The 24,691-nt window shown below is 45.4% G+C and overlaps 1 protein-coding gene across 2 annotated transcripts in view; it reads right to left on the reverse strand.

Annotated features, from left to right (window-relative positions):
- WSCD1 (WSC domain containing 1) overlaps nucleotides 1-24,691 on the reverse strand; it is a 428,603-nt gene that overhangs the window by 171,456 nt on the left and 232,456 nt on the right. The window lies entirely within an intron of this gene.

The raw sequence follows: 24,691 nt of genomic DNA on the forward strand, positions 1-24,691 counted from the left end.
TTTGTACAATTCTGACCACTGTCACTTTATGAGGTTATAACTCTGGAACGCTTTAACGGATCCCGCTGATTCTGAGTCTCTTTTTTCATGACATATTGTACTTCATGTTAGTGGTAACATTTCTTCGATATTACTTGCAATTACTTATGAAAAAAACGGAAATATGGCGAAAATTTTAAAAATTTTGCAATTTTCAAACTTTTAATATTTATGCCCTTAATCAAAGAGATATAACACACAAAATAGTTAATAAATAACATTTCCCACATGTCTACATTACATCAGCGCAATTTTGGAAACAAATTTTTTTTTTTGTTAGGAAGTTATAAGGGTTAAAAGTTGACCAGCGATTTCTCATTTTTACAACAAAATTTACAAAACCATTTTTTTAGGGACCATCTCACATTTAAAGTCACTTTCAGGGGTGTACATGACAGAAAATAACCAAACTAGACACCATTCTAAAAACTACACCCCTCAAGGTGCTCAAAACCACATTCATGAAGTGTATTAACCCTTTACATGCGTCACAGGAACTGAAAAAATGAGGAAGGAAAAAATGAACATTTAACTTTTTTTTGCAAACATTTTAATTCAGAACCAATGTTTTTTATTTTCACAAGAGTAAAAAGAGAAAATGAACCACAAAATTTGTTGTGCAAATTCTCCTGAATAAGGTGATACTCAAAATGTGGGGGTAAACCACTTTTTGGGCGCACGGCAGGGGTTGGAAGAGAAGGAGCACCTTTTGGAATGCAGACTTAGATGGATTGGTCTGCAGGCGTCACGTTGCATTTGCAGAGCCCCTGATGTACCTAAACAGTAGAAACCCCCCACAAGTGACCCCATATTGTAAACTAGACCCCTAAGGAACTTATTTAGATGTGTTGTGAGAACTTTGAACCCCCAAATATTTCACTACAGTTAATAACGCAGAGCCATGAAAATAAAAAATATTTTTTTTCCACGAAAATAGTTTTTTAGCCCCCAGTTTTGTATTTTCCCAAGGGTAACATGAGAAATTGGACCCCAAAAGTTGTTGTCCAATTTGTCCTGAGTACGTTGATACCCCTTTTTCAATGCAGAATTGGCTGGAATTGAGATCGGACGCCATGTCGCGTTTGGAGAGCCCTGATGTGCCTAAACAGTGGAAACCCCCCACAAGTGACACCATTTTGGAAACTAGACCCCTTAAGGAACTTATCTAGGATGTGTGGTGAGCACTTTGAACCCCCAAGTGCTTCACAGAAGTTTATAACGTAGAGCCGTGAAAATAAAAAAATCACATTTTTTACACAAAAATGATACTTTCGCCCACAAATTCTTATTTTCACAAGGGTAACAGAAGAAATTAGACCATCAAAGTTGTTGTGCAATGTCCCCTGAGTACGTCGATACCCCATATGTGGGGGTAAACCACTGTTTGGGCACACGGCAGAGCTTGGAAGAGAAGGAGTTCCGTTTTATTTTTCAATGCAGAATTGGCTGAAATTGAGATCGGACGCCATGTCGCTTTTGGAGAGCCCCTGATGTGCCTAAACAGTAGAACCCCCCCCACAATTGATACCATTTTGGAAACCAGTCCCTTTAAGGAACTTGTCTAGATGTGCGGTGAGCACTTTGAACCCCCAGGTGCTTCACAGAAGTTTATAACGTAGAGCCGTGAAAATAAAAAAGTCGATTTTTTTCTACAAAAATGATTTTTTCGCTCCCAAATTTTTATTTTCACAAGGGTATCATGAGAAATTAGACTGCGAATGTTGTTGTGCAATTTGTCCTGACTACGCCGATATCCCATATGTGGGGATAAACCACAGTTTGGGCACATGGCAGAGCTTGGAAGAGAAGGAGTTCTGTTTGACTTTTTCAATGCAGAATTGGCTGGAATTGAGATCGGACACCATGTCATGTATGGAGAGCCCCTGATGTTCCTAAACAGTGGAAACCCCCCACAAGTGACACCATTTTGGAAACTAGACCCATTAAAGTGAAGGTGCCACCAGTTTTCTTGTAGTTTTTTTTTTTTGTGAAATTAAGCTTAAAATAGTAAATAAAATGTATTAATGCAATGTTTGCACTGTTTGCAAACATTTCTATATGAAAAATATTATATATTTTCTTACAAATATATATATTGACCACTAGGGGGAGCATTTTCCGTTTTAGACCTCAAGCAGCTATAGTAAGACTTACCAGCTTTACTGTTAGCTGGAAAATCTGGGCAGTAACTGCTGACATCAGCATTTCCCTCCCCTTTTGGGTGGTCTAATATCCCTGGGGCAGAATGAAGAGCAGCATCACAGGGCAGAGCCATTTTGTGTGTGACTGACCTGTGATCTGCTATCACCAGCAGTTACTGCATCAGAAGCACAGTTAGTTTATGTGGTGTGTATGGAGCAGCATTGTCTGTGCAGAGCTGTCTGTGCCTCATCCCTCAGTAAGGTAAGAAGGAGCTGCAGGTCTGCAGTGAATGGCCAGGCATTGTGGAGGGAGGGGAGAGATACATTGTATGGCAGAGAGAGGTGTCAGGTGTCACCTCTCTCTGCAGGCTGGGAATGCAGCTTAATGGAGTGAATGGAGCTCCTGTGATAGAGAGTAAGTGGAGCTGGGCAGAGAGCACTGGGCTATAATAAAATGGCTGCTAGTCACACCTACAGCAGTGAGTTGTGCAGCCCACAGAGGCGTGCCCAGCTCACTGCTAACGCCTCTCCAATGTTAAAGATAGGGTCCTCGCCGGTCTATTATCTCCTATGTCCATGGGGTGCTGTAAAATGACACTGTTAGTGCCCTGCTACTGCTGCAAAACCAAGATGTCAGCCCCCAGTTCCTTCTTTAACCCCTTCCTGACATCCGACGTACTATCCCGTCGAGGTGGGGTGGGCCCGTATGACCGCCGACGGGATAGTACGTCATGCCCTTTAATGCGACGCCGCGACTTAAGTCGCGGTGATCGCATTAAAATTCCGATGCCATCTTACCTTATGGAAGATGGCCTCGGCATTTCGGGGTATGGTGCCGCCCCCCCGGCCTCCCGATCGCTGTGATTGGCTGTTCAATTCTGAACAGCGAATCACAGCCTTTCTCACTGTTTCAGCCAATCAGACTGGCTGAAACAGTGAGGTCCAAGGCTAGGATCGAGTACCGATGTACTCGATCCTGGGGCCGGTGCCTGGCAACGCCAGGCACCGGCCAAAACCCCCCGGATTGGCGCGATCGACGATCACATCGATCGCGCCAATCGCAGGGCACAGCGGCGGTATTACCGCGCTGTGCCCTGCTTCTAACTCCGCTCCGGTGCCCTCCTCTGCCTGCTCCTCCTCTGCCTGCTCCTGCTGATTGGCGCGATCGATGTGATCGTCGATCGCGCCAATCACAGGGCACAGCAGCGGTATGACCGCGCTGTGCCCTGATGGTGACCTGCCGGTGACCTGCTGGTCACCTGCCGGTCACTTGCTGGTGACCTGCCGGTAACCTGCCTATGACCGGAGCTGTGAGCTCCGATCATAGGCTGGTGCCTAGCAACACCGGCGTCACCAGGGCCTCCCCTGATTGGTGGGATCGATGTGATCCTCGATCCCACCAATCACGGGTCACAGCAGCGGTGTGACCGCTCTGTGACCTGTGTCACCTGTCCCTGACCTGTCTGACCGCTCTTCAGGAATCCTCACATTTGGTGAGGGTTCCTGCAGAGCGGTCACGCTGTCAGATCCCCCTCCTGTGCTGAGACTTGTGGTGCCACAGTAGCCTGTGACACCATAATTCTCGCTAAAAAAAACAAAAGAAAGAAGACAGAAGAAAGAAGACAGAAGAAAGAAGAGAGACTACAACCGTAAGTGTTGATACCCCGATCCCGGCCAGATCTTTCTTACCCCCCCCATCCCCCATTACCCCCCCATCCCCCATTACCCCCCCATCCCCCCTTCCCCCTCCACCCTCACTTTGCGCCGCGTCCGTCCGTGCCCAAATTTAGCAGCCGCCGAGCGTTGATTGGTGACGCAGTTCACCGATCAACACTCGTGCTCACTTTTCTCCTCCACATCCCCGTCCGCGCACCCCGCCGCTGCGTCTGAACCCGTGCCTTTTGTTTCTTTTTTTTTTTCACATCCCCGTCCGCGCACCCCGCCGCTGCGTCTGAACCCGTGCCTTACGGTTCTTTTTTTTTTTCCACATCCCCGTCCGCGCACCCCGCCGCTGCGTCTGAACCCGTGCCTTTCGGTTCTTTTTTTTTTTTTCCATATCCCCGTCCACGCACCCCGCCGCTGCGTCTGAACCCGTGCCTTTCGTTTCTTTTTTTTTTTCACATCCCCGTCCGCGCACCCCGCCGCTGCGTCTGAACCCGTGCCTTTTGTTTCTTTTTTTTTTTTCACATCCCCGTCCGCGCACCCCGCCGCTGCGTCTGAACCCGTGCCTTTCGGTTCTTTTTTTTTTTTCCATATCCCCGTCCACGCACCCCGCCGCTGCGTCTGAACCCGTGCCTTTCGTTTCTTTTTTTTTTTTCACATCCCCGTCCGCGCACCCCGCCGCTGCGTCTGAACCCGTGCCTTTCGGTTCTTTTTTTTTTTTCCATATCCCCGTCCACGCACCCCGCCGCTGCGTCTGAACCCGTGCCTTTCGTTTCTTTTTTTTTTTTCACATCCCCATTCACACACCCAGCAGGCGCCGAATTTTGATAAGTGACGCAGTTCACTTATCAGAGCTAGGGCCTGCTGTTTTAGACTTTTCCTTTCACAGGTATTTTTTTTTTCTTTTACTTTTCAGAAGTTTGCACCAAACACTATCCCCCCCCCACACGTACACAGTTCCAATAAATTGCACCCAACACCATACTCACACAAAAAATGTCCCGTTCATCCCGTTCGTCCCAGCAGCGCTATTCAGCAGAGGAGGCATATTCTTTTCTTGCCTCCGACACTGATAGCGAGGGGGAGGATCCCACATTCCTTTACTCTTCAGATTCTTCATCCTCTTCCTCCTCCTCCTCCTCCTCCTCCTCCTCCTCATCTTCCTCCTCGGGTCCTGCGGAACCGCCTCGCAGAAGCCCCAGGAGAGAAGATGACGCAGCACCCACTCCTGAAGATGAACCAGCGTGCCCTTCTTCGGACCCCATATGGACCTCGCCCCCCGAAAATTACGAGCCACTGATTCCTGATTTTGTGGCAGAATCAGGAATCAGGTTTGACACCACCGGCCTCACAGAAATAGACTTTTTCAAAGTCTTTTTCTCTGAGGATTTTGTTAACCTCATGGTGGAGCAAACTAATTTATATGCTTGGCAATTTTTGGAGCAAAACCCCGGTTCATCATTTTCTAACTGGTCTCCTGTAGACGCAGTTGAAATGATGCAGTTTTGGGGCCTGGTCCTCCACATGGGGATCCTGAAGAAGCCAGAACTTCGGCAATATTGGAGTGTGGATATTTTATATAACACTCCAGTGTGCCGAGTGGTCATGGCTCGGACGCGTTTTGAGGCCATCCACAAATTCCTGCATTATTCCGATAATGCACAGTGTCCCGCACGAGATGACCCCAATTTTGACCGTCTATTCAAAGTTCGGCCGGTCATCGAACACTTCAGCAAAAAGTTTGCTGAAGTGTACGTGCCCAAAAGGGACATCTGTGTGGATGAGTCCTTGGTTCATTTTAAGGGGTGGCTCAGATTCCGTCAATACCTGCCCAGCAAAAGGGCCAGGTACGGAATCAAACTCTACAAGCTGTGTGAGAGTACCTCAGAGTACACCCACAGCTTTAGAGTTTACGAAGGGAAGGACAGCAGGATTGAACCACCTGAGTGTCCCCCTGTCTTGGGAGTGAGTGGGAAAATAGTGTGGGATTTGGTGCACCCACTGCTGGATAAAGGTTATCACCTCTACACTGATAACTTTTATTCCAGCATCCCACTCTACAAATCCCTCTCTGCGCGAGGTACCGCAGCCTGCGGTACTGTCCGCAAAAATCAGAGAGGCCTCCCGAAGACGCTACTTGGGCAGATGCTCAGAAAAGGTGAGAGCAAAGCCCAATGTAGCGACCACCTGCTGGTGGTCAAGTACAAGGACAAGAGGGATGTCCTTCTGTTGACCACCATACACGGTGATGGCAGCGCCCTCAGCACTGTACGGGGTACCTCTACACAGGTCAGCAAACCTGACTGTGTACTGGGGTACAACAAAAACATGGGGGGCATTGATCTCTCCGATCAACTCCTCCAACCGTACAGTGCTTTGAGGAAGGCCAAGGTGTGGTACAAAAAGCTGTCGGTGTACATCGTACAAATGGCAATGCTTAACGCTTTCCTGCTGTCACGATGTGCACGCCACACCGATACGACGTACCTTCAGTTCCAGGAGGTAGTGGTTAAGGCCCTGATGTTTGGCACGAGGGAAGGAGCGGGCCCCAGTACTTCCGGAACTGAGGGTGCTCGTATTGTACCAGGTCAGCATTTTCCGGGGGTGGTCCCGCCAACTGGTAGAAAAGGTAAGCCGCAAAAAAGGTGCCGAGTGTGCTACAAACGAGGAGTACGCAAGGACACCATCTATCAATGCGACACCTGCCCCGACAAACCTGGCCTGTGTATGAAGGACTGCTTCAAATTGTACCACACCTCCATGCACTACTAATTAGGTCTAGGTTCCAAAATGATGTCACTTGTGGGTTTTTTTTTACTGTTTAGGCACATCAGGGGCTCTGCAAACGGAACATGACGCCCTCAGAACCAGTCCATCAAAGTCTGCATTCCAAATCGTCACTGCTTCCCTTCTGAGTCCCGAAGTGCCCAAACAGTTTTTTCCCACATATGGGGTACCAGCGTACTCAGAACAAAATGGACAGCAACTTTTGGGGTCCAATTTCTCTTGTTACCCTTGGGAAAATAAAAAATTGGGGACTAAACAATCATGTTTGTAGAAAAAATAGGATTTTTTATTTTCACACCCGGGCGTTATAAACTTTCGTGAAGCACTTGGGGATAAAAGTGCTCACGACACATCTAGATAAATTCCTTAGGGGGTCTAGTTTCCAAAATGGGGTCACTTATGGGGGGTTTCCACTGTTTAGGCACATCAGGGGCTCACCAAATGGAACATGATGCCCGCAGACAATTCAATCAAAGTCTGCATTCCAAAACGTCACTACTTCTCTTCCGAGCCCCGAAGTGTGCCCAAACAGTAGTTTTCTCCCACATATGTGGTACCAGCGTACCCAGGACAAATTGGACAACAACTTCTGGGGTCCAATTTCTCCTGTTACCCTTGGGAAAATAAAAAATCCTTTTTTTTCCCCACAAAAATGATCTTTCAGTCCCCAATTTTTTATTTTCACGCCCAGGCTTTATAAACTTTCGTGAAGCACTTGGGGGATAAAAGTGCTCACGACACATCTAGATAAGTTCCTTAGGGGGTCTAGTTTCCAAAATGGGGTCACTTATGTTGGGTTTCCACTGTTTAGGCACATCAGGGGCTCACCAAATGGAACATGATGCCCACAGACAATTCCATCAAAGTCTGCATTCCAAAACGTCACTACTTCTCTTCCAAGCCCCGAAGTGTGCCCAAACAGTAGTTTTCTCCCACATATGTGGTACCAGCGTACCCAGGACAAATTGGACAACAACTTCTGGGGTCCAATTTCTCCTGTTACCCTTGGGAAAATAAAAAATCCTATTTTTTCCCCACAAAAATGATCTTTCAGTCCCCAATTTTTAATTTTCACGCCCAGGCGTTATAAACTTTCGTGAAGCACTTGGGGGATAAAAGTGCTCACGACACATCTAGATAAGTTCCTTACGGGGTCTAGTTTCCAAAATGGGGTCACTTATGGGGGGTTTCCACTGTTTAGGCACATCAGGGGCTCGCCAAACACGACATGGCCTCCGATCTCAATTCCAGCCAATTTTAGCTTGAAAATGTCAAAGGGCGCTCCTTTCCTTCTGAGCCCTGCCATGTGCCCAAACAGTGGTTCACCCCCACATATGGGGTATCAGCGTACTCAGGACAAATTGGACAACAACTTTTGGGGTCCAATTTCTCCTGCTACCCTTGAGAAAATAAAAAATTGGGGACTAAACGATCATGTTTGTAGAAAAAATAGGATTTTTTATTTTCACACCCGGGCGTTATAAACTTTCGTGAAGCACTTGGGGGATAAAAGTGCTCACGACACATCTAGATAAGTTCCTTAGGGGGTCTAGTTTCCAAAATGGGGTCACTTATGGGGGGTTTCCACTGTTTAGGCACATCAGGGGCTCGCCAAACACGACATGGCCTCCGATCTCAATTCCAGCCAATTTTAGCTTGAAAATGTCAAAGGGAGCTCCTTTCCTTCTGAGCCCTGCCATGTGCCCAAACAGTGGTTCCCCCCCACATATGGGGTATCAGCGTACTCAGGACAAATTGGACAACAACCTTTGGGGTCCAATTTCTCCTGCTACCCTTGAGAAAATAAAAAATTGGGGACTAAACGATCATGTTTGTAGAAAAAATAGGATTTTTTATTTTCACACCCGGGCGTTATAAACTTTCGTGAAGCACTTGGGGGTTCAAAGTGCTCACGACACATCTAGATAAGTTCCTTAGGGGGTCTAGTTTCCAAAATGGGGTCACTTATGGGGGGTTTCCACTGTTTAGGCACATCAGGGGCTCGCCAAACACGACATGGCCTCCGATCTCAATTCCAGCCAATTTTAGCTTGAAAATGTCAAAGGGCGCTCCTTTCCTTCTGAGCCCTGCCATGTGCCCAAACAGTAGTTCCCCCCCACATATGGGGTATCAGCGTACTCAGGACAAATTGGACAACAACTTTTGGGGTCCAATTTCTCCTGCTACCCTTGATAAAATAAAAAATTGGGGACTAAACGACCATGTTTGTAGAAAAAATAGGATTTTTTATTTTCACACCCGGGCGTTATAAACTTTCGTGAAGCACTTGGGGGTTCAAAGTGCTCACGACACATCTAGATAAGTTCCTTAGGGGGTCTAGTTTCCAAAATGGGGTCACTTATGGGGGGTTTCCACTGTTTAGGCACATCAGGGGCTCGCCAAACACGACATGGCCTCCGATCTCAATTCCAGCCAATTTTAGCTTGAAAATGTCAAAGGGCGCTCCTTTCCTTCTGAGCCCTGCCATGTGCCCAAACAGTGGTTCCCCCCCACATATGGGGTATCAGCGTACTCAGGACAAATTGGACAACAACTTTTGGGGTCCAATTTCTCCTGCTACCCTTGAGAAAATAAAAAATTGGGGACTAAACGATCATGTTTGTAGAAAAAATAGGATTTTTTATTTTCACACCCGGGCGTTATAAACTTTCGTGAAGCACTTGGGGGTTCAAAGTGCTCACGACACATCTAGATAAGTTCCTTAGGGGGTCTAGTTTCCAAAATGGGGTCACTTATGGGGGGTTTCCACTGTTTAGGCACATCAGGGGCTCGCCAAACACGACATGGTGTCCGATTTCAATTGCAGCCAATTTTAGCTTGAAAATGTCAAACGACGCTCCTTTCCTTCTGAGCTCTGCCGTGCGCCCAAAAAGTGGTTCTCCCTCACATGTGGGGTATCAGCATACTCAGGACAAATTGGGCAACAACTTTTAAGGTCCATTTTCTCTTTTTACCCTTGGGAAATTAAAAAAATTATTGCTGAAAGATCATTTTTGTGACTAAAAAGTAAAATGTTCATTTTTTCCTTCCATGTTGCTTCTGCTGCTGTGAAACACCTGAAGGGTTAATAAACTTCTTGAATGTGGTTTTGAGCACCTTGAGGGGTGCAGTTTTCAGAATGGTGTCACTTTTTGGTATTTTCTGCCATATAGACCCCTCAAAATGACTTCAAATGTGAGGTGGTCCCTAAAAAAATGGTTTTGTAAATTTTGTTGTAAAAATGAGAAATTGCTGTTCAACTTTTAACCCTTATAACTTCCTAAAAAAGAAAAATTTTGTTTCCAAAATTGCGCTGATGTAAAGTAGACATGTGGGAAATGTTATTTAGTAACTATTTTGTGTCACATAACTCTCTGGTTTAACAGAATAAAAATTCAAAGTTGGAAAATTGCGAAATTTTCAAAATTTTCGCCAATTTTCCTTTTTTTTCCACAAATAAACGCAAGTGATATCGAAGAAATTTTTACCACTATCATGAAGTACAATATGTTACAAGAAAACGATGTCAGAATCGCTAAGATCCGTTGAAGCGTTTCGGAGTTATAACCTCATAAAGAGACAGTGGTCAGAAATGTAAAAATTGGCCCGGTCATTAACGTGCAAACCACCCTTGGGGGTGAAGGGGTTAAACACATATAACACACAAAATCTGTTTCACATGCATTTAAAACTTGGTTATAGCAGCATGTTATGCTACATTACAGTGATTTATTAATGATCTACAAACGCGGTACCTTACCTTTAAGGAACTTAACTAGATGTGTGGTGAGCATTTTGAACCCCCAAGTGCTTCACTGAAATTTGTTACGTAGAGCCGTGAAAATAAAAAAATCCTTTGTTTTTCCTCAAAAATGATTTTTAGCTCGCAATTTTTTATTTTCTTAAGGGTATCAGGAGAAATTAGACCCCAAAATTTGCTGACCAGTTTGTCCTGAGTATGCTGAAACCCCATATGTGGGGGGGCACTGTTTGGGCACACATCAAGGCTCGGAGGGGAAGTAGTGACGTTTTAAAATGCAGACTTTGATGGATTGGTCTGCGGGCGTCATGTTACATTTGCAGAGCTCCTGATGTACCTAAACAGTAGAAACCCTCCACAAGTGACCCCATTTTGGAAACTAGACCCCTCAAAGAGCTTATCTAGATGTGTGGTGAGAACTATGAACCCCCAACTGCTTCACAGAAGTTTATAATGTAGAGCCATGAAAATAAAAAATCATATTTTTTCCACAAAAAATGATTTTTCACCACCAAATTTTTACTTTCACAAAGGTAACAGGAGAAATTGGACCCTAAAATTTATTGTGCAATTTATCGTGAGTACGCTGATACCCCATTTGTGACGGGGACCACTGTTTGGGTGCATTGCAGAGCTTGGAAGGGTAGGAGCGCCGTTTTGGAATGCAGACTTTGATAGAATGGTCTGCGGATGTTATGTTGCGTTTGCAGATCCCCTGATGTACCTAATCAGTAGAAACCCCCCACAAGTGACCCCATTTTGGAAACTAGACCCCAAGGAACTTATCTAGATGTGTGGTGAGCACTTCCACCCCCAACTGCTTCACAGAAGTTTATAATGCAGAGTCGTGAAAAAAAAACATTTTCTTCCACAAAAACGATTTTTAGCCTCCAATTTTTTATTTTCCCAAGGTAACAGGAGAAATTGGACCCCAAAATTTGTTGTCCAATTTGTCCTGAGTACACTGATACCCCATATGTGTGGGGACCACTGTTTGGGCACACATCAGGGCTCGGAAGGGAAGTAGTGGCGTTTTAAAATGCAGACTTTTATGGAATGGTCTGCGGGTGTCATGTTGCATTTTCAGAGCCCCTGATGTACCTAGACAGTAGAAACCCCCCACAAGTGACCCTATTTTGGAAACTAGACCCATTAAGGAACTTATCTAGATATGTGGTGAGCATTTTGAATGCCCAAGTGCTTCAGAGAAGTTTGACGCAGAGCCATGAAAATAAAAAATCATTTTTTTTCCACAGTCCTGAGTTCGCTGATGCACCTCAGAAGGGAGGGAGCACCATTTGACTTTTTAAATGCAAAATTGGCTGTCACATTTGGAGACCCCCTGATGTACCTAAACAGTTGAAACCCCCAATTCTAACTCCAACCCTAACCCCAACACACCCCTAACCCAAATCCCAACCCGATCCATAATCCTAATCACAACCCTAACCACAACCCTAATCACAACCCTAACCCCAAAACACCACTAACCCTAATCCCAACTCTAACCATAACTCTAATCAAAACCCTAAGCCCAACAAACCCCTAATCATAATCTCAACCCTAACCCCAAACCTAACCCTAATCCAAACCATAATCCCAATACACCCCTAACCCTAATCCCAAACCTAACCCTAATCACAAACATAACCCTAATGCCAACCCTAACCCTAATGCCAACCCTAACCCTAGTAACATAGTAACATAGTTAGTAAGGCCGAAAAAAGACATTTGTCCATCCACTTCAGCCTATATTCCATCATAATAAATCCCCAGATCTACGTCCTTCTACAGAACCTAATAATTGTATGATACAGTATTGTTCTGCTCCAGGAAGACATCCAGGCATCTCTTGAACCCCTCGACTAAGTTCGCCATCACCACCTCCTCAGGCACGCAATTCCAGATTCTCACTGCCCTAACAGTAAAGAATCCTCTTCTATGTTGGTGGAAAAACCTTCTCTCCTCCAGACGCAAAGAATGCCCCCTTGTGCCTGTCACCTTCCTTGGTATAAACAGATCCTCAGCGAGATATTTGTATTGTCCCCTTATATACTTATACATGATTATTAGATCACCCCTCAGTCGTCTTTTTTCTAGACTAAATAATCATAATTTCGCTAATCTATCTGGGTATTGTAGTTCTCCCATCCCCTTTATTAATTTTGTTGCCCTCCTTTGTACTCTCTCTAGTTCCATTATATCCTTCCTGAGCACCGGTACCAACCCAAACCCTAATCCAAACCCTAATCCCAACCCTAACCCTAATCCCAACTCTAAACCTAACTTTAGCCCCAACCCTAACCCTAACTTTAGCCCCAACCCTAACCCTAGCCCTAACCCCAACTTTAGCCCCAACCCTAACCCTAATTGAAAAATGGAAATACATACTTTTTTATTTTATTGTTTTTTCCTAACTAAGGGGGTGATAAATGGGGGGTTTATTATTTTTTGTATTTTGATCACTGTGATAGGATCTCACAGTGACCAAAATAAAACAAGAGGAAGAATCTTCCTCTGCTGGCCTGCAGGTCACGGTGGGTGCGACTCCATTTCTTTGTTTTCTGATGTGCGATCACATCGAAGACAGAGAAATTAAATAGGAAGTCATATTTTTTTTGGGGGGGGTTTGCGGCCACCGGTAAGCGGTTAATTACCAGCGATCGCAACCAGGGGGTCGGTAAAAACCAACCTGAATCATGTTCTCTGGTGTCTCGGCTACCCCCGGCAACGGAGACCCCAGAGAAAATCCGACTCTGGGGGGCGCTATACACTTTTTCATAATTAACCCCTTCCCAACATGCCCTGTACTAGTACGGTGCATGTCGGGTCCCCTGCTTGATATGGGCTCCGGCGGTGAGCCAACATCAAAGTTGCGACATGTCAGCTGTTTTGTACAGCTGACATGTGCGCGCAATAGCGGCGGGTGAAATCGCGATTCACCCGCCACTATTAACCTGTTAAATGCCGCTGTCAAATGCTGACAGCGGCATTTACCTGGCGCTTCCGGCCGCGCGGCCGGAAATGAGCGCATCTCAGACCCTCGTCACATGATCGGGGGTCGGCGATGCATAAGGATGGTAACCATAGAGGTCCTTGAGACGTCTATGGTTACTGATGTTGGCCTGCTGTGAGTGCCCCCTGTGGTCGGCGCTCATAGCAAGCCTGCATTTCAGCTACATTGCAGCGATCTGATGATCACTGCTATGTAGCAGAGCAGATCAGGCTATGAGGCTATTAAAGCATGGCAAAAGTAAAAAAAAAATGTTTTTAAAAAAGTGAAAAAAATAAAAACTATATAAAAGTTTAAATCACCCCCCTTTCGCCCCATCCAAAATAAAACAATAAAAAAATCAAGCCTAGACATATTTGGTATTGCCGGGTTCAGAATCACCCAATCTATCAATAAAAAAAGCATTAACCTGATTGCTAAACGGCGTGCCGAGAAAAAAATTTGAAACGCCAGAATTACGTTTTTTTTGGTCGCCTTGACACTGCATTAAAATGCAATAACGGGCGATCAAAAGAACATATCTGCACAAAAGTGGTATCATTAAAAACGTCAGCTCGGCATGCAAAAAATAAGCCCTCAACCGACCCCAGATCATGAAAAATGGAGACGCTACGGGTATCGGAAAATGGCAAATTTTTTTTTATCTTAGCAAAGTTTTGAATTTTTTTTCACCACTTAGATAAAAAATAACCTAGACATGTTAGGTGTCTATGAACTCATAATGACCTGGAGAATCATAATGGCAGGTCAGTTTTAGCATTTAGTGAAGCTAGCAAAAAAGCCAATCAAAAAACAAGTGTGGGATAGCACTTTTTTTGCAATTTCACCGCACTTGGAATTTTTTTTTCCGTTTTCTAGTACAAGACATGGTAAAACCAATGGTGTCATTTAAAAGTACAACTCGTCCCGCAAAAAATAAGCCCTCACATGACCATATTGATGGAAGAATAAAAACGTTATGGCTCTGGGAAGGAGGGGAGCGAAAAATGAAAAAGCAAAACGAAAAAGGGCCGTGTCTTGAAGGGGTTAACATAATGAAATCAGTATATCAATAATATTATTAGACCTGAGATAATTGTTTATCCCATTTTACATGAAAGCATTTATCTTTACTATCTATGTATTCTGTTATCCATTTTTGAATACTCTAACTGTAAAAAATCGTTTCATACAACTAAAATATCTCCCTTGAAATGAGTAAATACTTTCCAGTTCTTTTCACGACAATATATATACCTATGCACATTAATAATATTAGATTTAAGTGTTTGATATCAAAATACAAAATGTGCCATAAAATGTTTTTTCAGAATTCCTGACAGAAATACTGATCGGCCACAGACTATTAAGTGGATCAGAATGTTCTTTAGCCCAGTTGTAATTCTAATCTGCAGCTTTTAAGCAATATTTTGGTTCCTGAAGGACGATCATTATTCCATGTGGATATTTTTGTGTGAATGACTTGTAATATACACCATGTATATGGATTGCTGATGGATTCGGTCACGATTCTGATGCAGGAAAAACATTCTAATCGGTCCAGATGGTATGAACACAACCAAATACATTTTTACTCTACAAGTTGAACTGACTTAGATTTCTGGATTGCCCAAGAAACACTGGAGCGATCCAGCAGGTCACAACCGAAGTGGCACCAAAAAAAGATGAAGATGGTGGCTGGTGAGTATGAGACCAAGTGCAGGGAACTTGGATTGGTGACAGCACTTCAGCAGTTGGATAGAAAAAAAATGCTGGAATGGTATTTTTTTTATTTCTTTCAGAAAACCAAGAAATATCCATTAAGTAACTATGCTGACTGAGATGCATCCCGGTTCATCTGTTCAGGTCAGACTTATTTTTTTGCTTTGCTAGAAAACCTACTTAAGTATATTATGCAGGTGAAGTTGTTGGACCCTTCGCCCTTCTCTATCTTATCTCTGTCAATAGAGTATTTAGATGCAGTAACTTATAGTAAGGCTTCTTTTAAAATTTCATATTATAACTAGTGTTGAGCGATACCGTCCGATACTTGAAAGTATCGGTATCGGAAAGTATCGGCCGATACCGGCAAAGTATCGGATCCAATCCGATACCGATACCCGATACCAATACAAGTCAATGGGACTCAAGTATCGGACGGTATCCCTGATGGTTCCCAGGGTCTGAAGGAGAGGAAACTCTCCTTCAGGCCCTGGGATCCATATTAATGTGTAAAAGAAAGAATTAAAATAAAAAATATTGCTATACTCACCTCACCGAGGGAACCGGCAGCGTTCTTTGCTTAAAATTCGCGCGTTTACTTCCTTACGTGAAGTCCCGGCTTGTGATTGGTCGCGTGCCGCCCATGTGGCCGCGACGCGACCAATCACGGCAAGCCGTGACGTAATTTCAGGTCCTTCATGATTTTAAAATTACGTTCTGGCTTGTGATTGGTCGCGTCGCGGTCACATGGGCGACGCGACCAATCACAAGCCGTGATGTCACGGGAGGCTGGACACCCGCGCATTTTAAAATGCGCGGGTGTCCAGCCTCCCGTGACGTCACGGCTTGTGATTGGTCGCGTCGCCCATGTGACCGCGACGCGACCAATCACAAGCCAGAACGTAATTTTAAAAATCCTGAAGGACCTGAAATTACGTCACGGCTTGCTGTGATTGGTCGCGTCGTGGCCACATGGGCGACGCGACCAATCACAAGCCGGGACGTCACGGGAGGCAGGACACGCGCGCATTTTAAAATGCGCGGGTGTCCAGCCTCCCGTGACGTCACGGCTTGTGATTGGTCGTGTCGCCCATGTGACCACGACGCGGCCAATCACAAGCCAGAACGTAATTTTAAAAATCCTGAAGGACCTGAAATTACGTCACGGCTTGCTGTGATTGGTCGCGTCGCGGCCACATGGGCGACGCGACCAATCACAAGCCGGGACTGTTGTGAATTTGCTTTTTGCTCCCTCTAGTGGTTACTAGTTTTTTGACTCTGGTTTTTCTGTCATTCCTTTTATCCGCACCTGGGTCGTTAGTTAGGGGTGTTGCTATATAAGCTCCCTGGACCTTCAGTTCAATGCCTGGCAACGTAGTTATCAGAGCTAGTCTGCTGTGCTCTTGTCTACTGATCCTGGTTCCAGTTATATCAGCTAAGTCTGCCTTTTGCTTTTTGCTATTTGTTTTGGTTTTGTATTTTTGTCCAGCTTGTTCCAAATCTATATCCTGACCTTTGCTGGAAGCTCTAGGGGGGCTGGTGTTCTCCCCCCGGACCGTTAGACGGTTCGGGGGTTCTTGAATTTCCAGTGTGGATTTTGATAGGGTTTTTGTTGACCATATAAGTTACCTTTCTTTATTCTGCTATCAGTAAGCGGGCCTCTCTGTGCTAAACCTGGTTCATTTCTGTGTTTGTCATTTCCTCTTACCTCACCGTCATTATTTGTGGGGGGCTTCTATCCAGCTTTGGGGTCCCCTTCTCTGGAGGCAAGAAAGGTCTTTGTTTTCCTCTACTAGGGGTAGCTAGATTCTCCGGCTGGCGCGTGTCATCTAGAATCAACGTAGGAATGATCCCCGGCTACTTCTAGTGTTGGCGTTAGGAGTAGATATATGGTCAACCCAGTTACCACTGCCCTATGAGCTGGATTTTTGTATTCTGCAGACTTCCACGTTCCTCTGAGACCCTCGCCATTGGGGTCATAAGAGTTTGCCAGGCCAGTATTAAATGTTTAATGCATTGCAGAAGAGGGATTATAAGAAAGAAGATTCTGAGTTTTTTTTTTTTTTTTCTTCTTCCCCTTTACCTCAGAGTGGCTATGCTTGCTGCAGACATGAATGTCCAGACCTTGATTACAAGTGTGGACCAGCTGGCTACTCGTGTGCAGGGCATACAAGACTATGTTATCAGAAATCCTAGGTCAGAACCTAAAATACCGATTCCTGAACTGTTTTCCGGAGACAGGTTTAAGTTTAGGAATTTCGTGAATAATTGTAAATTGTTTTTGTCCCTGAGACCCTGTTCATCTGGAGATTCTGCTCAGCAAGTAAAAATTGTTATTTCGTTCTTACGGGGCGACCCTCAGGATTGGGCTTTTTCGCTGGCGCCAGGAGATCCGGCATTGGCTGATCTTGATGCGTTTTTTCTGGCGCTCGGTTTACTTTATGAGGAACCCAATCTTGAGATTCAGGCAGAAAAGGCCTTGCTGGCTATGTCTCAGGGGCAGGACGAGGCTGAAGTGTATTGCCAAAAATTTCGGAAATGGTCCGTGCTGACACATTGGAACGAGTGTGCCCTGGCCGCTAATTTTAGAAATGGCCTTTCTGAAGCCATTAAGAATGTTATGGTGGGTTTTCCCATTCCCACAGGTCTTAATGATACTATGGCACTGGCTATTCAAATTGACCGGCGGTTGCGGGAGCGCAAAACCGCAAATTCCCTCATGGTGTTGTCTGAACAGACACCTAATTCGGTGCAATGTGATAGAAAAACCGCAAATTCCCTCATGGTGTTGTCTGAACAGACACCTGATTTAATGCAATGTGATAGAATCCTGACTAGAAATGAGCGGAAAATTCAGACGCCGGAATGGCTTGTGCTACTACTGTGGTGATTCTACACATGTTATCTCAGCATGCTCTAAACGTATAGCTAAGGTTGTTAGTTCCGCCACCTTGGTTTCACCTTTTTTCTGCAACTCTGGTTTCCATCCTCGCTTTTCTTCGGGTCATGTGGAGCCTTCTGACTGTCCTGGGGTGGATTCTGTGGTGGATAGGTTGCAGCAGATCTGGAATCATGTGGTGGACAACTTGAAGTTGTCACAGGAGAAGGCTCAGCGCTTTGCCAACCGCCGCCGCGGTGTGGGTCCCCGACTACGCGTTGGGGATTTGGTATGGCTTTCTTCCCGCTTTGTTCCTATGAAGGTCTCCTCTCCCAAATTTAAACCTCGTTTTATTGGGCCTTACAAGATATTGGAAATCCTTAATCCTGTATCTTTTCGTCTGGATCTTCCTGTGTCGTTTGCTATTCACAATGTATTTCATAGGTCCTTGTTGCGGCGGTACATTGTGTGTCATGATCTCCATGGCCAGAGAACTAGCATAAGCCTCTATAGGAACAAGCTCTTGGAAGATGTAACTATACTGACCATGAACTAAACCTACCGCATCATCTAGAAGTAGCCAGGTAGCATGTCCTACTTTTTATCCCTATATGCCCAGCGCCGGCCGGAGAACTAAATAATGCTAGCAGAGGGAAATATAAGACCTGACTCACCTCTAGAGAAATGCCCAAAAAAAAGGAGACAGAGGCCCCCCACATATATTGGCGGTGATATGAGATGAAACAACAAACGCAGCAGGAAAATAGTTATAGCAAATTTGAGGTCCGCTTTCTAGATAGCAGAAGACAGAAAGCATACTTTCATGGTCAGTAGAAAACCCTAACAAAACACATCCAGAAATTACTTTAGGACTCTGGCATTAACTCATAATACCAGAGTGGCAATTCCTGATCAACAAGAGCTTTCCAGACACAGTAACGAAACTGCAGCTGTGAACTGGAACCAAAATACAAAAACAAAACATGGACGAATGTCCAACTTATCTAGTAGATGTCTGGGAGCAGGAACAAGCACAGAGAGGCTTCTGATAACATTGATGACCGGCAAGCATCTAACAGAGAAGCCAGGTTATATAGCGACACCCAGATCTAATCAGAACAGGTGAACAGGGAAGATGATGTCACAAGTTCAATTCCACCAGTAGCCACCGGGGGAGCCCAGAATCCAAATTCACAACAGTACCCCCCCCTCAAGGAGGGGGCACCGAACCCTCACCAGAACCACCAGGGCGATCAGGATGGGCCCTATGAAAGGCACGAACCAGATCAGAGGCATGAACATCAGATGCAGTGACCCAAGAATTATCCTCCTGGCCATATCCCTTCCACTTGACCAGATACTGGAGTCTCCGTCTGGAAACACGGGAGTCTAGGATTTTTTCCACAACGTACTCCAACTCACCCTCAACCAACACCGGAGCAGGAGGCTCAACGGAAGGCACAACCGGTGCCTCATACCTGCGCAATAACGACCGATGAAAAACGTTATGAATAGAAAAGGATGCAGGGAGGTCCAAACGGAAGGAAACAGGGTTAAGAATCTCCAATATTTTATACGGACCGATGAACCGAGGCTTAAACTTAGGAGATGAGACCCTCATAGGGACAAAACGAGAAGACAACCACACCAAATCTCCAACACAAAGCCGAGGACCAACACGACGGTGACGGTTGGCAAAAAGCTGAGTCTTCTCCTGGGACAACTTTAAATTGTCCATCACCTGCCCCCAGATATGATGCAATCTCTCCACCACCGCATCCACTCCAGGACAATCCGAGGATTCCATCTGACCGGAGGAAAATCGAGGATGGAACCCCGAATTACAGAAAAACGGGGAAACCAAGGCGGCAGAGCTGGCCCGATTATTGAGGGCGAACTCCGCCAATGGCAAAAAAGCAACCCAATCATCCTGGTCAGCAGACACAAAACACCTCAGATATGTCTCCAGGGTCTGATTAGTCCGCTCGGTCTGGCCATTAGTCTGAGGGTGAAAAGCAGACGAAAAAGACAAATCTATGCCCATCCTAGCACAAAATGCCCGCCAAAATCTAGACACAAATTGGGTTCCTCTGTCAGAAACGATATTCTCAGGAATACCATGCAAACGAACAACATTTTGAAAAAACAGGGGCACCAACTCGGAAGAAGAAGGCAATTTGGGCAGGGGAACCAAATGAACCATCTTAGAAAAACGGTCACACACCACCCAGATGACAGACATCTTCTGAGAAACAGGCAGATCTGAAATAAAATCCATCGAGATGTGTGTCCAAGGCCTCTTAGGAATAGGCAAGGGCAACAATAATCCACTAGCCCGAGAACAACAAGGCTTGGCCCGAGCACAAACGTCACAAGACTGCACAAAGCCTCGCACATCTCGTGACAGGGAAGGCCACCAGAAGGATCTTGCCACCAAATCCCTGGTACCAAAAATTCCAGGATGACCTGCCAACGCAGAAGAATGCACCTCAGAGATGACTTTACTGGTCCAATCATCAGGAACAAACAGCCTATCAGGCGGACAACGATCCGGTCTATCCGCCTGAAACTCCTGCAAGGCCCGCCGCAGGTCTGGAGAAACGGCTGACAAGACAACTCCCTCCCCAAGAATACCTGTGGGGTCAGAGTTGCCAGGTGAATCAGGCTCAAAACTCCTAGAAAGGGCATCCGCCTTAACATTCTTAGAACCTGGTAGGTACGATACCACAAAATTAAACCGAGAAAAAAATAATGACCAGCGCGCCTGTCTAGGATTCAGGCGCCTGGCGGTCTCAAGATAAATCAAATTTTTGTGGTCAGTCAATACCACCACCTGATGTCTGGCCCCCTCGAGCCAATGGCGCCACTCCTCAAACGCCCACTTCATGGCCAAAAGCTCCCGATTCCCAACATCATAATTCCGCTCAGCGGGCGAAAATTTACGGGAAAAGAAGGCACAAGGCCTCATCACGGCGCAGTCAGAACTTTTCTGCGACAACACTGCCCCAGCTGCGATCTCAGAAGCGTCGACCTCAACCTGAAAAGGAAGAGTCACATCAGGCTGACGCAACACAGGGGCAGAAGAAAAACAGCGCTTAAGCTCCTGAAAGGCCTCCACAGCATCAGGGGACCAATTAGCAACATCAGCACCCTGTCTAGTCAAATCGGTCAATGGCTTAACGACATCCGAAAAACCAGAAATAAATCGACGATAAAAGTTGGCAAAGCCCAAAAATTTCTGAAGACTTTTAAGAGAAGAGGGCTGCGTCCAATCACAAATAGCTTGAACCTTGACAGGATCCATCTCAATGGAAGAGGGAGAAAAAATATATCCCAAAAAGGAAATTCTCTGAACCCCAAAAACGCACTTAGAACCCTTGACACACAGAGAATTAGACCGCAAAACCTGAAAAACCCTCTTAACTTGCCGGACATGAGAGTCCCAGTCATCCGAAAAAATCAGAATATCATCCAGATACACTATCATAAATTTATCCAAAAAATCGCGGAAAATATCATGCATAAAGGACTGGAAGACTGAAGGGGCATTAGAAAGACCAAAAGGCATCACCAAATACTCAAAGTGGCCCTCGGGCGTATTAAATGCGGTTTTCCACTCATCCCCCTGCCTGATCCGCACCAAATTATACGCCCCACGGAGATCAATCTTAGAGAACCACTTGGCCCCCTTTATGCGAGCAAACAAATCAGTCAGCAACGGCAATGGGTATTGATATTTAACCGTGATTTTATTCAAAAGCCGATAATCAATACATGGTCTCAAAGAGCCGTCTTTTTTTGACACAAAGAAAAAACCGGCTCCTAAGGGAGATGACGATGGACGAATATGTCCCTTTTCCAAGGACTCCTTTATATATTCTCGCATAGCAGTATGTTCAGGCACAGACAGATTAAATAAACGACCCTTTGGGTATTTACTACCCGGAATTAAATCTATAGCACAATCGCACTCACGGTGCGGAGGTAGTGAACCCAGCTTGGGTTCTTCAAAGACGTCACGATAATCAGACAGGAACTCAGGGATTTCAGAGGGAATAGATGATGAAATGGACACCAAAGGTACGTCCCCATGAGTCCCCTTACATCCCCAGCTCAACACAGACATAGCTCTCCAGTCAAGGACTGGGTTGTGAGACTGCAGCCATGGCAATCCCAGCACCAAATCATCATGTAGATTATACAGCACCAGAAAACGAATAGTCTCCTGGTGATCCGGATTAATACACATAGTCACTTGTGTCCAGTATTGTGGTTTATTATTAGCCAATGGGGTGGAGTCAATCCCCTTCAGAGGAATAGGAGTCTCCAAAGGCTCTAAATCATACCCACAACGATTGGCAAAGGACCAATCCATAAGACTCAAAGCGGCGCCAGAGTCGATATAGGCGTCAGTAGTAATAGATGACAAAGAGCAAATCAGGGTCACAGACAAAATAAATTTAGACTGTAAAGTGCCAATGGAAACGGATTTATCAAGCTTTTTAGTACGCTTAGAGCATGCTGATATAACATGAGTAGAATCCCCACAATAGAAACACAACCCATTTTTCCGTCTAAAATTCTGCCGCTCGCTTCTGGACAGAATTCTATCACACTGCATGCTTTCTGGCGTCTTCTCAGTGGACACCGCCAGATGGTGCACTGGTTTGCGCTCCCGCAGACGCCTATCGATCCGAATGGCCATTGTCATGGACTCATTCAGACCCGCAGGCACAGGGAACCCCACCATAACATCCTTAATGGCATCAGAGAGACCCTCTCTGAAAGTAGCCGCCAAGGCACACTCATTCCACTGAGTAAGCACAGACCATTTACGGAATCTTTGGCAGTAAATTTCAGCTTCATCTTGCCCCTGCGATAGGGACATCAAAGTTTTTTCTGCCTGAAGTTCCAAATGAGGTTCCTCATACAGCAAGCCCAAGGCCAAAAAAAACGCATCCACATTGCGCAACGCAGGATCCCCTGGTGCCAATGCAAAAGCCCAGTCTTGAGGGTCGCCGCGGAGCAAGGAAATCACAATCCCAACCTGCTGTGCAGGGTCTCCAGCAGAACGAGATTTCAGGGACAAAAATAGCTTACAATTATTTCTAAAATTCTGAAAGCTAGATCTATTCCCTGAGAAGAATTCCGGCAAAGGAATTCTCGGCTCAGATACCGGAGCATGAATAATAAAATCTTGCAAATTTTGTACTTTCGTGGTGAGATTATTCAAACCTGCAGTTACACTCTGAAGATCCATTATTAACAGGTGAACACAAAGCCATTCAAAGATTATAAGGAGAGAGAAAAAAAAGAAAGACTGCAGCATAGACAGACTGGCAAGTGATCCAATTAAGAGCACAGAGAAAAAAAAAAAAAAAAAAAAAAAAAAAAAAAACCTCTCAGCAGACTTCTTATTTCTCTCCTTTCTCAGCCAAGGATTTTAACCCTTTAGTGGGCCGGTCAAACTGTCATGATCTCCATGGCCAGAGAACTAGCATAAGCCTCTATAGGAACAAGCTCTTGGAAGATGTAACTATACTGACCATGAACTAAACCTACCGCATCATCTAGAAGTAGCCAGGTAGCATGTCCTACTTTTTATCCCTATATGCCCAGCGCCGGCCGGAGAACTAAATAATGCTAGCAGAGGGAAATATAAGACCTGACTCACCTCTAGAGATATGCCCAAAAAAAAGGAGACAGAGGCCCCCCACATATATTGGCGGTGATATGAGATGAAACAACAAACGCAGCAGGAAAATAGTTATAGCAAATTTGAGGTCCGCTTTCTAGATAGCAGAAGACAGAAAGCATACTTTCATGGTCAGTAGAAAACCCTAACAAAACACATCCAGAAATTACTTTAGGACTCTGGCATTAACTCATAATACCAGAGTGGCAATTCCTGATCAACAAGAGCTTTCCAGACACAGTAACGAAACTGCAGCTGTGAACTGGAACCAAAATACAAAAACAAAACATGGACGAATGTCCAACTTATCTAGTAGATGTCTGGGAGCAGGAACAAGCACAGAGAGGCTTCTGATAACATTGATGACCGGCAAGCATCTAACAGAGAAGCCAGGTTATATAGCGACACCCAGATCTAATCAGAACAGGTGAACAGGGAAGATGATGTCACAAGTTCAATTCCACCAGTAGCCACCGGGGGAGCCCAGAATCCAAATTCACAACAATTGTGCCTGTAGTTCCTTCTGCTGAGCCTCCTGCTCCGGTGTTGGTTGAGGGCGAGTTGGAGTACGTGGTGGAGAAGATCTTGGATTCTCGCCTCTCCAGGCGGAGGCTTCAGTACCTGGTCAAGTGGAAGGGCTATGGTCAGGAGGATAATTCCTGGGTGGTCGCCTCTGATGTTCATGCGGCCGATTTAGTTCGTGCCTTTCATGCCGCTCATCCTGATCGCCCTGGTGGTCGTGGTGAGGGTTCGGTGACCCCTCACTAAGGGGGGGGTACTGTTGTGAATTTGCTTTTTGCTCCCTCTAGTGGTTACTAGTTTTTTGACTCTGGTTTTTCTGTCATTCCTTTTATCCGCACCTGGGTCGTTAGTTAGGGGTGTTGCTATATAAGCTCCCTGGACCTTCAGTTCAATGCCTGGCAACGTAGTTATCAGAGCTAGTCTGCTGTGCTCTTGTCTACTGATCCTGGTTCCAGTTATATCAGCTAAGTCTGCCTTTTGCTTTTTGCTATTT

Source organism: Ranitomeya variabilis, chromosome 3 (assembly GCF_051348905.1).
Source record: "Ranitomeya variabilis isolate aRanVar5 chromosome 3, aRanVar5.hap1, whole genome shotgun sequence".
NCBI lineage: Eukaryota > Metazoa > Chordata > Amphibia > Anura > Dendrobatidae > Ranitomeya > Ranitomeya variabilis.